General features: G+C 47.0%; 1 protein-coding gene across 5 annotated transcripts in view; it reads right to left on the minus strand.

The window, feature by feature from the left end:
* Window positions 1-6,973, minus strand: part of TASOR2 (transcription activation suppressor family member 2) — a 70,785-nt gene extending 63,812 nt beyond the window's left edge. For 2 of the 5 annotated variants that reach the window (XM_053255130.1, XM_053255125.1), the window contains exon 1: window positions 6,294-6,653. The gene's annotated coding sequence lies outside the window, so the exon portion shown is untranslated. Of the gene's footprint in view, window positions 1-5,054; window positions 5,260-6,293; window positions 6,654-6,954 lie in introns of those variants that run through there. The other 3 variants (XM_053255129.1, XM_053255131.1, XM_053255127.1) reach the window with 3 other exon arrangements.
* Window positions 6,974-15,506: the final 8,533 nt, after the last annotated feature.

Here is a 15,506-nt window from a genome sequence, read left to right on the forward strand (position 1 = left end):
AATGCCAAACTCTAGTCTAGGCCACCTGATGAAGGATGGAAAGCATTCAAGTCATGGCTTTTGCATGATTTACACCAAACAACAGGAGCTGTGCTGCTCAGCATAAAACAAACAAAACAAGAGCATGTGAGAATGCAATTTGTAATAAAACACACAATGGCAATTTCTTCAGAATCGTGACTAGTACAGAAATCGAGAATCGTGACTAGTGCAGAATCGAGTACAGAAATGACACAGAATCTTACTTGCAGGGATAGCAATGTGCACCCCGATCCTAAACATGTTTACCTGAAAGACAATCTATTTCAATGGAATTCCATGTAAGCAGGATGGAACTGATTTAAATCTTGATCTAAATCTTCTCAGGAAGTGTCAATATAATGATTTAAATTACAATTTAAATCAGTACACAGGAACATAGGAAGCTGCCTTATACTGAGTCAGACCCCCTTGGTCCATATAGTATAGTATAGTATAGTATAGTATAGTATAGTATAGTATAGTATAGTATAGTATAGTAATCAAATAAATAATAAATAAAATAGTAATATTTAGCTCAGTATTGAGACAGTGGTAGAGGTTTCTCCGAGGTTACAGGCAGGAGTCTCTGCCAGCCTTATCTTGGAGACGCCAGGAAGGGAATTTGGAACCTTCTGCATGCAGATGCTCTTCCCAGAGCAGCCCCGTCGCCTAAGGGGAATGTCTTACAGTGCTCACATGTAGTCTCCCATTCAAATGTAAACCAGGGCAGACCCTGCTTAGCAAAGGGGACACTTCAAGCTTGCCACAAGACTAGTTCTCCTCTGTTTAATTGTCATTTTCTAGTAAAAGTGCATTCTTCTGGTCTGATATATTCATCACTACTCATAGATAGAGGTAGGTTTCATTTTTAGAAGGTAGGGACACCCTAAACATTATAAAGCATGTATTCGGAATTTTACCAAATTAATTTTCATCAAAAATGTGATGATGATTTGGTCATTTTATATAGTATCAAAGCAAATACACACTTGCATTTTCAGACATGATTCCTGCAGTATCTTCAAAGCAGGAGCACTTCTCACCATGCCCTTTCATTCAGGCAACCACACTCTGTATTTCTTCGTTGCACTGTTTGCATTTTGCACACATGCCTGTCTTACCCACTAGTACAGAAACTTAATTAAAATATTCCTAAATGGGGTCTCTTTTATGGCTTGCTGCCGTAATAGGAATTTCCCTTCTATAATGGAGGGTATACTCCAGATAGGTTTCTTCGGGACTCATGAATACATTCTGCTCACTTTTTGTTTCACTTTCATTTACATTTAGATGATTCCTTGCTCAGATCTACTCCATGCCCCCAGATCCTCTTTTTATTGATCTTCATCTTTTGCACTTTTAGAGAAAGGGGTAAGGGCTTGACTGTACATGTGCTCATGTACACTACCATGAGTACATGTGCACATGTACACTACTTGCAGGATAGGACTGATCTGGTCTGTTGTCTCTCATCTCCATATACTTTTTAACAAGCATGCTCATAGAATATAATTAGAAGTTATGATCACTATTCATGATTATATCTTTGGCCTAGGTTCTTCCCCCGCCCCTTATTTTTTTTAATTGTTTTAAGAAAATTTTAAAACCCAATTTAAATCAAAATCCAATTTGTAATTTAAAGAACAAAACACTGTTTTTATCCACCTTGCATGAAAGCACAAACAACAGTTGGAGAAGTAGCAATTTCTCATTACAAACAAACCCAAGAGACACATCCATCCTGCTTAAGTCCCCCAGGACCACAACAACTTCAGAAACTATGTTATTACTTATGTACACACAGTGCTATAATGACAAATTAAATTCCACTGCTGTATACCAATTAATAGCTTTACCTACAGATGACAAAATCACCATTAGAAAGAAAACAACACACATACTTTACTTGCTGTTCCCATTTCATTCTCTGAGAAATATCTGCCACGAGGCGGGACCACCAAGTTTTGGAGAGCAAGATGGTTTCATCCTACAAAAATGGAACTCAATGCTCAATTTTTCCTGGACCAACACTAGCTGTTTAAACTTGTTGGACAGGATTTTACCCTGCATAAAATTTCTCTTGAGCATAGCTGTAGACGTTCCAAACAAAAGTAAACAAAAATGGAGATCATGCTTGGAAGCCCGTTGCCCGGCTGCTGCAAATACAAGAAAGGTCAACTGGGCAAGATTACAGATAGCAGTAAACAACTCAGAAACCTTCCAAAGCATTGCTTGGAAGTCGGAAATCAAAGGGGCTGTTCCTGGGGCTTTACAGCAGCCAGTTGTAGACATTTATCAGGTGAAGCTTTTTGGGGGCATCAAAATAAGTCTCATCTGTTTAATTTCTGTGTGCCCGGATACTGTAAGGCATAGGAGCAGAACCTGATTTTAAAAATGACAACCCTATCTAAGATGGCCCTTATCTGTATGTTCCTGAAGGTTCCCAAGACCTTGGAGTCTTCTTCAAATGCAGAAAATGTGAGCAGAACCTTTCACCTCACCCCGTCTGCATTTTCTACCATAACTGTTCGTAACTGTTCCTTCTTTTCTCAGGTTTCAGTATCTTGATACAATTTATATTTTGTAGTGATTTAAAGGTAGTTGAAGTTTCTTTTGCATACAATGCATTATTGAAAAACGCAAGCTTAAAACCTATTACCTGAACCCAGGAATGTATCAAAAACATACAATATTGTTAGGCAAAAAAAACCCCCACAAATCCCTCACCCCTCCCCTCTTTCTCTCCCACTGAATTTCTGATGACTGCACAAGTAATCAATTCATGATCATTTAAAATGTTTGAACCTCATTTTTGCTTTAGAAAGGTATCAATTTCTTATTTTATTTCTAAAACGTCTCCAACCCCATGTAGAGTGCTCAAAGCAAAGTATACAGTAACTAGAATGTCTGAGCGAGTAACTAAAATGTCAGCACCTTGGATTTTGACTAAAATCCAAAGGAAAATAACCACGAGGAATAGAAATTGAATTTTTTTAAATGGCTTTCAAATTAAAATGATTTTTGCATGCTAAGTTCTACATATAATACATTATTTTAAAGGTTAAAGACTAATTTCTTAAAAATAAATCAAGAGCAGCTAGCAAGAGAATCGGGGCTGTTTTTCCATGCAAGAGAGCGAATCATGGGGAAGAAACAGCTGCAGGAGCATATGAAGCAGCTTTCTATTAAGTCAGACAGTCTCCGTTGAATGACAGCAGTTCTCTATGGTTGTAGACAGAATTTCGAAGATGAAGCAATGCAAATCTCACAATAAATCATACATTATATGGATCCAGGGACCACCAAGTCAAGCAATAGAGCCCAAGAGATGTTAACTTGTATATTTATCAGGATCATCAACAGAGCCTATATGGATGGTCTAGGAGCCTTATTTTCCCCTCTCTGATTATCTACATTCCGCCATGAGTTCAGTCCTCATGTTATCACTATATATCACGCCAGCGGAGGGGAAGGCTTGCGGGGGGCGGGGCGGGGGTTAGGTTGCCCCGCCCCTTGCATCTGACATCAGACAAAGGGGTTGTGGCTTGGGCACTGGGGCGTGCGTGTGTTTTGTATGTGAGACAGAGGCCCCATAGCTCCAATTTGTCCCCTGGCTGCTGGAAACCTCACTAAGCCCCTGAATGCACAGTACTGGAACTCTCACAAATCGTCTACAATTCTATGCACGGTTGTCTGCAGGGCCGGTGCTACCATTATGCCAACTAGGCAGCCGCCTAGGGCGCAGACCTCAGAGGGGCGCAGAGTGTAGAGACTACATTCACCACTTGCCATTGATACTGGAAGCGTGAGAAGGATCCTTAGAGCAACAGAAACATTAGGCACATTATCCAGGAGTTTCTGTTGTAGTATGAAGAGAAGTACTCCTTGTGGCGGCATAGACTTTGGAAGTCTTCGAGCTATTGCTATAAGTTCACAACACAGATCTTCAGCATCAATATCTTTGTTTCCATTATACATCAAGGATTTTTCCAAATTCTTGCAGGCCTTACGTACATCTTCAGTAGATTTTTTTCTTTATAATTTATAAATTAAGTTTAACAGTATTGTTGATGTTGAAAACAATGAACTGGTTTTTTCCTCATATTTCTACTCATTATTCTGGTTTCTCACATTCTTAACACATGGACACTCTACACCCCTCTGAGGTCTGCGCCCTAGGCGGCTGCCTAGTTGGCCTAATGGTAGCACCGCCCCTGCAGGCAACTGTGCATAGAATTGCAGACTTGATTTGTGAGAGTTCCAGTACTGTGCACACTTCCAGTATCAGTGGCAAGCGGTGAACGTAGTTTCTCAAAGATCAAACTTAGAAAAACTTACATACGTTCAACAATGTCGCAAAAGAGACTAGTTGGCTTGGCAACTATATCAATTGAACATGAATAGGCATCAGCACTTGATCTGATTAAATTGGTGACAAGTTTTGCAAAGGAAAAGGCACGCAAAGCGAGATTTTGATGTGGTGTTGAGGGCTGTGTTGCCCTTGGCAGAGGTATGCACTCTCTCCAGAGTGCCCTTCTAGTTCAAAATGATTTGTATGCCAAAATATTTTCTTTTGTATTTAAGAAAGATAATCAAAAACTGATGTATTACCTATTCATGCAATTTAAAATAAATTTAGCAGTTTCAAGTTTTGTGCTTTTCATTTTTTATACAAAACATCTGTTGAATTTCAAATCGAAGTTGACATTTTTTCGTGGGGGTGCAAGTACTTAGCCTTGCCTAGGGCGCACAGGAGTGGAGTCCGCCCCACTGAATATAGTGGAACTTGGTTCCAAACAATGCATGTATACCAGTGCTACAAGTCCCGACGTTCAGAGAAGCCTGGTCTTGAATTTTATTTGCAGGGAGATCTCAAGCAGGCTTACTCGGAAGTCAGTCGAGTTGCACGGGGCGTTCTCCCAGGTAAGCACGCACGCCCCAGACCACAACTTGCAAATACTGGCGTTGTTGTTGTTACGAAAGCCAGCATGATCTGGGCACGGGGGCAGCCTTCATTGCCAGGCTATACTCACTGAACGCGAGGGGAATTCGCATGCACAGTTAAGCCACTGCCTGGAGGCGCTTCCAAGGGAGTAAGCCAAGTCCCGGGGGGGGGGACTTCCTCCTTCCAAGCAGCCGGCCCAGGCGGGCGTGTGTCCTTTTCGAAGCAGAGCCGGGAGAAGAAGCTCCCTTTAAGGCTCCTAGTCGCCCAAGCGTCATCAAGGACTCGAAGAACGACACTGTGGCGCAGCCGGAAACCTTCGGAGGAACCGAGAGCAACGAACGACCGAGCAACGGCCACGAACGATGCTTCCTTCCACCCCCGAATCCAGAGCCCCTTTTGTCTCGCCAGCGTGTACATTCCCTTTTAGACAGGGGGGCCCCAGGCGAACCACCGAGAAATCCCGAACGAGACCAGACGGGGCAACGCTCCTGCGCCAAACGCCATTGGGGATGCGCGTGTTCTTGGGCAGTCCCCATCCATCCCCAACAGCGTTTGGCGTGGGAGCACTTCCCAGTGGGATTCTGCCTCCTTTCTTTGCAGCGCCGTGCTCTAGTCTCTTGCGCACCTCTCATCCGCTCCAAGGAGGCTTATGCGCAGGAGAATTTCCCAGCTGGGTTTCATGTCGTCTCCTCTCGGTTGGGCTCCTGCGCAGTTCCCATTCACCCTAATTGAGCTTTGCGCAGCACCACATCGCAGTTAGGTTTGCGCCCTAAAGTTACAATCCTATATGCGCACTGTCCAGGTACAGCGCGGCTTCCCGGGGGGTGCTGGGGTTGCAGGATCGCGTTGCAAGGCTGCAATCCTACGCAAATATGCTTCGCTGTTATTTCCGATAAAACATACACAAGATCGCGCAGCAAGCCTGCGATCCTATAACCATGAAGCACTGCGGGGCTTACTTCCGACTACACATATATAGGGTTGCGCTTTAAAACGTAAATGCAATTCACACTGACTGACATAGAGATAAAGCCCCACTAAATACTGCAGGGCTTATTTCAAAGCAAAAACCCGCGCAGGATCGCGCGCAAGGCTGCGATCCTATACACACTAACCAAGGGACAAGCATGCCTCACTGAACGAAATGGGGTTTACTGCGTACAGCCGCACAGGACCGCAGCGCAAGGCTGCAATCGGATCCACACTTATCTGGGAATAAGACCCTTTGAGCACCGTAGGACTTCCTTCCTTCCTGATGAGATATGCACGGGTCTTTATTTTACTGTCATTATTTTTAAAGCAGCCCGTCTCCGGAGCCCTCACTCACCCGTAACAGGTGTCAAAAACCTTTGCCATTTGCTCCGATGCTCTCCCATGGTGGAGAAGCGAGCGGGATCTTGCGCGCTCTTTTTCGCCGGATCGATTTTTCTCTTTTGAAATCAAAATAATAATGATTTCTTTGGGGGGGGGGTCACGGCTGCTGCTGCTGCCTTTGCACCTCAGCCCCTCTCATCATTGGCTATGGCGTATGGCATTCCTTCACACGAGAATGCGGGCACAAGCCGCTTTCGACCGGTGCAGCTCGCTCTCCTCGCTTCTGCTCCGGAGCGGGACCACCAGCAGAACCCCGACCGGGCGGGCGCTCGCTCCGCAGCAAAAAAATGCAGAGGGTGGGCTGGGCGGGATGCCAAGGAAAGAAGACCCCCCCCCCCCCCGCGCCCCAATCCGTCTCAGCCCAAAGCAGCAGGCTGGGCTTTTGCTAAAGGAGCCCCCCAGCCAGGGAAACTTCCTGCCTTTCCCTCCCTCCCCTCTGCCTTGGCAGCCTCAATCAGCATCAATGCTGATTCCTGCCAGATCAAAGAGAAAACGGCCTCTCTGCGAGTGCCTTAAAATGGCCCCATCATCGCCTTCAATGGTTGGGCAAAGGGGGTGGGAATCTGCATAGCCAAAAAAACCCCACACAAAAAACCCAACAAAGGCAGGGGAACCTTGCTTGCGGGCGAGAAGCAAAAAGGAAAATATGTCCGACTCCAGTCCTCAAGTCTCCTTTGGGATGCGGAGGAGGGAGGGGGCGGGGGGGTTAAACACCTCATCCGTCTACCCCAGGAAGTAAACACTCTTTGCAGCAAAAAGGGAGGAGAGTGGAAGGAAGAGAGAAAGTGAAAACTGACCCGGAAGGAGTCTTTTCCCCCAGTGCCCCGGGCCAGATTCACTTCCTGCAAGGTTCGCACACACCAAGCTTCAAAAAAAAAAAAAAAAAAAAAAAAAGGTGCTGAGTGCGTGGCATTTTTAATTTAATTTAATTTAATTTAATTTAATTTTAGCACCATTGTACCTCCTGATTCCCACAACTGCTAGTGAAGTTCGGGAGGAGGCGCTTTGCAAATTGCAACGCCGGCAGTAAAGAAAGCAAAACGGCAAAGTGGTTTTGTGTTTCAAAGCTCCTTTCGTTTAGTGGGCTCCATCATGATGCGCAAAGCAGCGGCCGGGGCTTCCCCTTTTTAAGGAGAGGCAGGTAGAAGCGAGCTGCAAAGTGTGCGCGCCTGCCATTTCGGCAAAGGGATGGCCTTAGAGACAAGAGCAAGGCGGGGGCGGGAATCCTATGCGCGCGCCCGGCTTCCGGCATTGTTTGGGGTTCCCCCCCTCGGTCCGCATGATGGGAGCACTAGACGCGCAGCAGCTGCGCGTGCGTGTGGCTGGAGACGGGCTGATCGGCCCCAGTGGCCAGCCAGAGATTTTCTGGCAGTTACTGGACTACGAAGTGCAGCGGGGGATGATGAGAACTGTAGCCCACTATAGGTTTGCCAATTGCCCCTCGTGACAGGATGTCCCTCATCTCAGGGATGAAATGTTGGTCCCTATAGGGACCACATTTGTCCCTCATTTATTCAATAGCATATAATTCAATTACATAGACATCAGTGATACTCAGGCTCTTGATTACCATTGCATGCACCTCGCAGCCCACCCGCCCCCCGCAGCCAGCCCCCACAAACTTGTGTCCCTCATTCTGGAACTTGTGTCCCTCCTTCTGGCAATGAAATGTTGGCAGCCCTAGCCCAGTAACAGCTGCACACCCTCTGGTTGGTGAAGGTGCTTCAACTCCAGTCCTCCCACAGCAATATGGGGAAAATAACACAACTACATTGCAGGGCTGTCAGCATAAACCACTCTCAGGATTAGCATTGTTTGGGGTTCCCCTCGGTCCGCGTGGGAGCCCTGGGAGTGCAGCAGCTGCACATGCGAGTGGCTGGAGACGGGTGGCCAGCCAGAGATTTTCCAGCAGTTACTGGATTACAGTTCTCATCATCCGCCGCCACAAAAGTGCAACTGGGGCTGATGAGGACTGTAGGACCAGCTCCTGGGTGACTCAGGAGTTCCTCGAGTCATCTGCCTGGCTTTGCGCTTCATAGGAACGCTGTCACCCTTTGGGGGGAGCCACTTCTTGGGATAATTTTATTTATGTATTTATTTATTACATTTTATATCCCGCTTTTCCTCTAAGGAGCCCAGAGCGGTGTAATACATACTTAGGTTTCTCCTCACAACAACCCTGTGAAGTAGGTTAGGCTGAGAGAGAAGTGACTGGCCCAGAGTCACCCAGCTAGTATCATGGCTGAATGGGGATTTGAACTCAGGTCTCCCCAGTCGTAGTCCAGCACTCTAGCCGCTACACCATTCTGGCTCATGAGGGTGAGAGCCAGACTGTTTGGCTCAAGATCCCTCCTGGGTGTGTTAAGGAGGGTGGGTATTATAATTGGGCTTCTCTTTGAAACCTTGGGTGAGTGGAGTTTTAATGTGTCTGGGTCTGTCTGAAGATGGGGAGACAGGGAGTGCACCCACTGGGGCAACTATTCCAGTGGTGGTGGGGGAATAGAAGAAGTAACATTGACAGGTCAGCAGGCTGTTGCAGGGGAAGGCAAATCAGAAACGTAATTGTCATCTCTCCTTCTGGCTGTCCTGCCAGCTCTTTGACCTTGGGAAGCAATGCTAACCACCCACAGAGCCTCGTCTTGCTCCTTTGTCATGCCAGGTCGGTCCAGAATAAACCTGAAATCATCCATGATCAGATTCTGGATGAAGGGTCTGATCTGGTATGTATTACGGAGACTTGGTTGGGGGAGGCTGGTGGCCCAGTCTGGTCCCGGCTTCTTCCTCCAAGGTACTCTGTTGAGGAGCAGGGGAGAGGAAGTGGGCGGGGAGGTGGAGTGGTCTACAAGAACAATACCTTCCTTCCCAGGATCCCTGTCGAAGTGTCTGACCATATTGAATGTGTGTACCTTAAGTTTGGGGACCAGGGATAGACTGGGACTTTTTTTGGCGTACTGATTGTCTCACTGCCCAATGGAGTCCCTAACTGAGTTGACGGACTTGGTCTCAGGCTGGGTGTGGGAGTCTCCCAGGCATAGGTGGAACTGGGGAGGCAGGCAGGGCACTTGCCCTAGGCGCCACTGAGAGGGGGGCGCCGTTCCAGTTCCTGCCACCCCCACCCCATTGCCCACCTGCCCAGCCCCAGGGCCCCTCAGCCACTTGCCTCCAGCCTAGGATCGGCAACGAGGCCTAAGGTCGGAGCAGCCTGCAAACTGCAGAGCTCTTCTCTCCCCGCCTCTCAGCTGATTGGCGGGTGAGAGGCCTCCGAGTAGGCCTCCCTGAAGCCTGAACTCGGCAGGCCCCAGCAAGCCAGGAAGGAGGCTGGCAGAGCTTCCTGCAGCAGACCCTCCCTGCAGCAGACCAGACCATCCAGCACAGCTTTTGCAAGGTAGGCTGTGAATTCCTTTTTGTGGTTACCCCCATATATAGGGATCTGCTTGCCAGAGGGCTTTGATATGGGCAGTGGGGCAAGACTGAGAGGTCTCTGAATATTTAATTTAAAACAGACTGGAAAATGTGCTGGCTTTAAAAACAAAAACTATCTAAAAAGGCCTATAAGTGGCTTGTTTCAGGGCAGAAAATTACAAAAACTTCTGGAACAAGTATATTTTATTTATTTTCATTCATTCATTCAATTCATTCATAAATGCACTTATGTTCAAATTGTTTTGCAACCAAGAAGGTCTGAGTGAGAACTGTGAAGCATGTGTTGTGCTTTTATTTTATTTTATTTTTCTTGTGTGTGAACTGCTCCCCAGTAACTTGCAGGGACTTCAGGGTAAATCTGGCCAACATGTGAATGCAGCACCTCCATTCCAGAGGAGATGTGTGTTCAGAGGCGTAGCAAGATTGGAGGGGGCCCAGAGACAAGATTTTAAAATGGGCCCCTCGCTGATATACACACACAAACACACTTCACAATAGATCATGCACTCACACTCACATCCCCATTATGAATACGGTGAATATCTAGTTCACATTAAATCTAGTTTTTTTTAACTCTCTGCTCCTGCCGATCTCCAAGAGACTCAACATAATTCATAGGGGGTGCAATATGGGCGGGTGGGGAGTCATATGATGTGCCTCTGGGGGGCCCCTCGAGGCAGTGGGGCCCCAAGACGACTGCCTCCCCTTGCCTAATGGTAGTTACGCCCCTGTGTGTGTTATAGGGCTTTAAAAGGGCCCTAAAAACCTCCTGGAATCAAACTTTACTGAATTTGTTCAGAATTCTGAGAAAACAAACATAGGCTCACCCTGCATGGTTGAAAGTCTCCTTTGCTAATCTGCAGCGAGGGGGCCATTTTAATAATTAGCGTTGCTAGTGTGTTCTAGGCATTAAAAGTAGCACAAATATATAGTACTCAATGTATATGACTATATACTGTGAAGTGTGCATGTGTGTATTCAGTGAAATGTATTTCCAGGCAGCATACTTATTTTGAAATATCAGACGTGAATCCTTGGGGGCCTGGGGTGTGAGGAGGCCCTGGACTTTGAGGGGCTGGGGGCCCATTTTAAAATCTCATCTTGGCCCATTCCAACCTTGCTGTGCCCTGGCAGTCAATACACATGGGTTTCTGCACAACACCTGCACAGAAGAAACTTCCATGTAGAAAATGTGTCTCTTGTAAATTGACCCTGAATTTTCCATCCATGACTGGGATATCTGAGAGTTAGAGTCAATAATAAAAGAACAGCCCACTGCTTGTGACAGGAAGGGGCAAATTACAATGATTTCATAGTCTGGCAGGGGCTGGTTTTGGCCCTGGCAGAACTTGGCTGTCTGCTCCTGTTGCAAATTCCTCTGTCTAGTGTGGCAAACTAATGTATCCTCCTCCCTCTTGGTGTCAAAGCACTAGTGTGGTGAATGCACATATATCCCATCATGAGCCAACAGTCATCATAAGACAAAGGCTGGCAGGAATCATTCACTGGTTTATAGACACACACACATACACACACACACACCCCACCACCTTCTTCTTCCCCTATTTTGCTAGTAATTATTTGGGCAGGTGATCCTCTAGGACAAAGTCATGTTTTTTTAAGAATCAGATGAGACAGAGAAAAAGACACTGGAATCCTCGCATAACTCCTGACTATTGTTCTAAGTCTTTTACAGAGATGGCTCATGTTTTCAGGTTTTGATCAACAACCATGTCTAGATGGTACAGTGTTCCTTTTAACAGGGATTTCCAGATATTGTTGACTACAAGTCCCATAGCACTTACACTTAGCACTTACATTTATATACCGCTCTATAGCCGGAGCTCTCTAAGCGGTTTACAATGATTTAGCATATTGCCCCCAACATTCTGGGTACTCATTTTACCGACCTCGGAAGGATGGAAGGCTGAGTCAACCTTGAGCCCCTGGTCAGGATCGAACTTGTAACCTTCTGGTTACAGGGCGGCAGTTTTACCACTGCGCCACCAGGAGCTCATCATTCCTGTTTGGACAGGGGCGCAATTTCAGTGCTTGCCCTAGGCGCTATTGTCCCTAGTTATGCCTCTGCTCCCAGGCTTGTTGTGCTGGGGGACTTCAATGTTCACTTTGGGACCAATTTGTCCAGGGTGGCTCAGGAGTTCATAGCAGCCATGACAACTGTGGGCCTATCCCAGTTGGTCTCGGGACCAACGCATATTGCTGGTCACATGCTTGATCTGGTCCTTCACCCTGAACAGGGTGGTGTTCTGTAGGTGGGGACTCCTGTGATTTCCCCTTTGTCATGGACAGACCACCATCTGGTTAACATTGGACTCACGACCACATCCCACCTCCATAGGGGCGGGGGCCCCATTAGGATGGTCCGCCCAAGACGGTTACTGGATCCAATAGGATTCCAAGAGGCTTTGGAGGGATTTAGTGTTGGCTTTGCTGGTGACCCTGTTGACACTCTGGTGCAGAATGGAATAATCAACCCACCAGGGCAGTGGACACGATCGCTCCTAAGAGTTCTCTCTGACCCGCTTCGAAACTGGCCCCTTGGTATATGGAAGAACTACGAGGGCTGAAGCGGCGAGGTAGACGACTAGAGTGCAAGTGGAGGAAGACTCGACTCGAATCCAACAGATTATTACATAGAGAGCATTTGAAGATCTATGCTCAGGTGATACGTGCGGCAAAGAAGTGATTATTTTCCTCCCGTATCGCCTCAGCAAGTTCACGTCTGGTGGAGTTGTTGAGGGTCATGAAGGGGCTAATGTGCACCCTTTCCCCATGAATCAGTCCTTAGAACCAACAATTACTCGCTGTGACGTTTTAAATGAGTTCTTTGTGGACAAAATCTCTCGTATTTGGGCCGACTTGGATTCAAACTCCACAATTGGTATAGAGACTGATGCTGAGGTGTCCAGCTGCTCCTCTTATGTGATGACCCTGGATCAGTTTCAGTTTGTGACTCCTGAGGATATGGACAAGTTGCTTGGAATGGTGAGACCTACCACCTGCCCTCTTGATCCTTGCCCGACATGGTTTATACTATCTGGCAGGGAGGCTGTTATAGAGGGCCTGTTCGAGATTATAAATGCTTCTCTGAGGGAGGGCAGGATGCCTCCTTGTCTCAGGGAGGCAATCGTTAGACCGCTTCTGAATAATTATGGGCCTGTCTCCAACCTTCCATGGTTGGGCAAGGTGATTGAGAAGGTGATGGCGTCCCGGCTCCAGGTGGTCTTGGAGGGAACTGATTATCTAGACCCATTTCAAACTGGCTTTCAGGCAGGCTATGGGGTGGAGACTGCCTTGGTCGGCCTGTTGGATGATCTCCAATTGGGAATTGACAGAGGGAGTGTGATTTTGTTGGTCCTTTGGATCTCTTGGCAGTTTTTAGAGACTATCTACCATAGTATCCTTCTGGAACATCTGAGGGGATTGTGGGTGGGAGACACTGCTTTGCAGTGGTTCCGCTCCTACCTCACAGGCAGATTCCAGATGGTGTCTCTTGGAGACTGTTGTTCTTCAAAATCTGAACTTTCGTATGGCGTCCCTCGGGGCTCCATATTGTCTGAAGTTGTTTAACATCTAAATGGAACTGCTGGGAGAGATCATCAGGGGATTTGGTGCAGGATGTTATCAATATACTGATGACGCCCAAATGTATTTCTCCATGGAGAAGGCATAACCTCCCTAAACACCTGCCTGGAGGCAGTAATGGGCTGGATGAGGGATAACAAACTGAGGCTGAATCCACATAAGAAGGGGTACTTATTTTGCGGGGTCAAAACTCAGGAGACGATTTTGATCTGCCAATTCTGGATAGGATCACGCTCTCCCAGAAGGAACAGGTACACAATCTCGGGGTGATTCTGGATCCAAACCTGTCCCTGGTGTCCCAGGTTGAGGCGGTGGCCAGAGGTGCTTTTTATCAGCTCCAGCTGATACGCAAGCTGCATCTGTTTCTTGAGATGAACTGCCTCAAAACAGTGGTACATCTGCTGGTAACCTCTAGGCTGGATTATTGCAATGGCCTCTATGTGGGGCTGCCTTTGTTGCTGCCACCTCTGCAGCAAATTTCAAAGGTAAAATGTACCACCTCCACCACAATCCCACCACCATCAGTGGCAATTTTTAGATTTTCACCCAATTTTCAGCCATTATTTTGGAGCTTAAAAAAAAACAACCACCACCACCCAATTTTTGGCTGATTCCCCCTCTTGGGAATCTAACCTCTGCGGTTCCATAGCCCCAGTGACCCGGTATTTGCAGTTTCTGTATCCGCAGCACTAACCGGGAACAGAACCCAGCAAATACCGAGGTTTTCCTATTAGTTCCGCTTGTTAGTCAAGCATTTCCCTGCTGAACCACTTAAGGTGGTAAACAGTGACCCTTTAGTGTCGGTTCTCTTATATTTAGCAGGGTGAGAGCAACTGTCCCTATTCAGTCCTGCATAGCATCTCACCAGCTGTTGCCCTTGTGTTTCTTTTTGGATTGGAAACAGGCAACTGTATTATCTTCTCCTCTGCTATGTAAATCATTTTGATTTTTTCCCTTTTTTGCTAAAACGCAGGATATGCTTATTATTTATAATGGTAATAATTAGTGATTGTTTGGAATCTGAGCACAAGGAAAAACCATCTCACAACACACCTCTAATGATGGCACATCCGGATATCCCAAGACCACCAGTGGGAGAACTTCTATGTTCAGAAGCACCATATCTCTGAATGTCATGCTGGGAATAAACACCTTCCCATCCTGCTTGTGAGCTTTCTGGAGGCACCTCACTGGCTGCTGTTGGAAGGACAGCATCAGACTAGATGAACCTTTGTTCTGATCCAGTAAGGCAGGGGTTCCTAACCGTGGGTCCCTATGTTGTTGGACTACAACTCCCATCATCCTCAGCCATCATGGCCAAAGTCCCAAGGGCCAAAGAAAGATCCTTTGCTTTCTCCATCCTGGTCAATGGGCTGCAGTTAGAAGGACCATGATTGGAGATGGTCTGCAGTCTCTGAGCATTTTCTGTGGTGACATGCACAGTAGCATTGCACATGATTCTGAAACATTTTGGCATCTCTACTAGCCAAGTGTGTCTGAGCTGGGACCTAAGTCTACATTGTTTTTAAGCACATGCAGAGTGGCCTGAGAGAATGTATAGAGTGCCTCCTGAAAGTGTGCTTCCTTTTCAACACAGAGAGAGGGGGAGAGAGTAGAGGAATAATCATACTTTACAGCAGGGATTTCCAAACGTGGGTTCCCAGATTTTGTTGGACTACATCATCACTAACACTGAGGCATTGTGGCTGGAGATGATGGGAGTTGTAGTCCAACAACGCCAAGCTTGAGAACACCTGCTTTAGAGGGCTCAAAGGGCTTCACAGCCATTCTTTCAGTAATTCTTACAGCAATCCTGCAAGATAGGTTGGGAGCCTTATAGTGCACTGCAGATGAGGGCAGAGGATGAGAGGATGCGAAGTTGCCTGGGGCCACCTAATCGGTCTGTGGCAGAGGCGAGGATTCGGACCGGGAACTTCCTGGCGTTAGCTCGGTTTCATTGTCGTCCTTTCGGAAACGCTTTTGCTTTTGCTTTTGCTTTCCCTGGCGCCTTGAAACATCCTTTCAGCTGGCTAGGAGGAGGATGAAATGTGTACTACTGGCTGAGGCGTCTGCGCTGGCCTGCGGGAAGAAGCAGCAGCAGGCGCAGCACCCCCACAGGATTGGGCGCAGCAGCCCG

This window comes from Hemicordylus capensis, chromosome 5, assembly GCF_027244095.1.
Source record: "Hemicordylus capensis ecotype Gifberg chromosome 5, rHemCap1.1.pri, whole genome shotgun sequence".
In the NCBI taxonomy this organism is placed as follows: Eukaryota; Metazoa; Chordata; class Lepidosauria; order Squamata; family Cordylidae; genus Hemicordylus; species Hemicordylus capensis.